Raw genomic sequence first — 2,722 nt, forward strand, 5'->3', positions numbered from 1 at the left:
AATCCAGCGCTTTGGGAGGCCGAGGTGAGTGGATTGCCTGAGACCCACCTGGGCAACTTGGTGAGACCTCATCTCCACAACAAATCAAAAAATTAGCCGGGTGTGGTAGCGCTCGCCTGTAGTACCAGCTACTTGGAAGGCTGAGGCGGAAGGATCGCCGGAGCCCAGCAGGTCGAGGCAGCGGTGGCCAGGAGCATGCCATTGCTTTCCAGCCTGGGTGACAGAGTGAGACTCCGACTCAAAAAATATATATATTTCATTATCCCTTGGCCACAAAGGCATTCTGGTTTTTTTCTCTAAAATTTATGGTTTCACATTGATATTCAAGTCTTTAATACATCTAGAATTGGTTATTATGGTGGGAGGTTGGGATTCTTTTTTTTCTCATGGATTTCAAATTGTCTATTTGTTGAGAAACTGGTTATTTTGTCATGAGTCAAGGGTCCATTAATGTAAAGGTCTGTATCTACTAAGTTTTTTGTTGTTTTTTGGGGGGTGTCAGAGGGTTTTTGTTGGTGGTGGTAGTGGTTGTTTTCTTTTTTTTTTTTTTTTGAGACAGGGTTTCACTCTGATGCAGGCTGGAGTGCAGAGACATGGCCATGGTTCACTTCGGCCTCCAATCCCTGGGCTTAAGCAATCCTCTTGCCTCGGACTCCCCAGTAGCTGGGACTGCAGGCAGGCACACTCCACTAATTTTTCTATTTTTTTTTTTATAAAGTTGAGGTCTTGCTTCGTTGCCCAGGCTGGTCTTGAACTCCTGGGCTCAAGTGATCCTCGCACCTCGGCCTCCCAAAGGGCTGAGATGACAGGCAAGAGCCACCGCTCCTGGCACAACAAAGTCCTTATTTTTGAGTTCTTGGTCTCCTGCCACCCTTCGCCTCTGTCCCTCTGCCGCCCCCAGGTGGCCGTCCCGTCCCCCACCTGTTCTCTGCTGGAACAGCCAGTTCTCTGACCCGGTCTCATTTAGCAAATGCTCCAATCGGCTTAGGTCAGGCCAGCCTCAGCAAAACATAGGGAGAATTAGTGGGGATTTGGAGGAACATGTGACAGGCTGTGGCTGGAGGTGGGGACAGGCTGCTAGGATGTAATGGAAAAAAAAAACCCTCCTGCTTATCGGAGACCCTGAGAGAAAAATACACAAAAAAACACACTGACACCCCACATGGAGGCCAAGGGGCAGAGAGCGAAAGAGAGGGCGGTACAGAGGAAGGGGAAACTGAGGCACAGGAGTTTCTTGCCCTCAAAACGAGGACAGGCAGGGCCCCCCCCAGCATGTGTCACTTCCCATGTGACAGCAGCTGTCCTACGTGCTCTAATATCCTTACAAAAGGTCCTTTGAGGCTAGCAGCCTCTAATCCCTCTGCCTTTGGGGTGTGACACCAAACATCAGCATGGTTAAGTGCCTTTCCGAGTAGACAACAAACGTCCAGGCTGGGCATGAACCAGGTCGCCCAGCTGGAGAGCCTAGCCTGCAGCCACCCCCCCCCCCCCCCCCCCGACCTGTCAAGCTGTGCCAAGCTTCTCTGGTTCTTGGACTCTCTGGGGAAGGATGGGTGGGCATCTGGGCATCCGGGAGGCTCTGGGGAACAGTCGCACATTCCATGCGTGTGGGGTGTCAACTGCTCAGAGCCGTGTCATTTCCACGCTCAGCACTGAGCCTGGCTCACAGGAAGCTCTGAATAAAGGGGTTATCTTACTATTCTGTTTTGTTTTGTTTTGTTTTGTTTTGAGTCGGGATCTCACTCTGTCACCCAGGCTGGAGTGCAGGGGCACGCTCACGGCCACCACAGCCTCGACCTGCTGAGCTCAGGCGATCTTCCTGCCTAAGCCTTCCAATTAGCTGGAACCACAGGCGCACGCCACCATCCCTGGCTAACTTATTTTTATTTTTTTTCCTAGCGATGGAGTCTCGCTATGCTGCCCAGGCTGGTCTCGAATTCCTGAACTCAAGTGATCCTCCCACCTCGGCCTCCCAAAGTGCTGGGATGACCAGCATGAGCCGCTGCACCCAGCTATTCTGCCATCTAGACCACACCCTCCTCCCAGGCCTCCTTCTCTCCTCTGCCTCACCTCCCACCTCTCTGGCCCGCACAGACACACACTCCTCCTCCTCACTCCTTCCCTGGCCTCTCTCCCTCCCTCCAGTCCCTGGGCCTCTCCCTAGCAGGTTTCCCTGGCCTTGACCTAGTCTAACTCACCACCTGGCCCAATCCTCTTAGAGCTGGGCCAGGCCAGCGTCTGCAGAATCTCAGCTGGGTCAGAGAAGAGTTGAAGGGGACACGGGACATCTTGGCAGATGATGTCAAAGCCTTTCTCGAGCCCCTGCTGGCATCTTCTCACACCTCCCTCGTGACTGCGAAAACTCAGCTATGGCCACAGGGGCCGCCGGGGTCTCTCCGATCCCTTCCCCTGCCTGAACCCCAGGAAGAGGCTCTCAGGCTGACCAGAAGACATATCAAAAGCTCCTGTCTCTGATGTGTCCTCAGTGACTTGGGCATCGGGCAGAACAGCACATGGTGGATGTTCACAGACCCCTTGGTAGTCTCTGGATATTTCACGGAAAAGTGTCCGTCTCTTTTCTCTTTTGGCTGCACTCAGCTCAGGGAATGAGGGCGGGGTGGACATTTATTTTTAGTACTGTGTCCATTCACTTTTATGTATTTGGAACTTCATGCCATCCTAGTACTTTTTTTTTTTTTTTTTTTTTTTTTTTGGTTGGGGT

The sequence above is a fragment of the Carlito syrichta genome, unplaced genomic scaffold (assembly GCF_000164805.1).
Source record: "Carlito syrichta isolate Samal-C Ts95f unplaced genomic scaffold, Tarsius_syrichta-2.0.1 Scaffold316060, whole genome shotgun sequence".
NCBI lineage: Eukaryota > Metazoa > Chordata > Mammalia > Primates > Tarsiidae > Carlito > Carlito syrichta.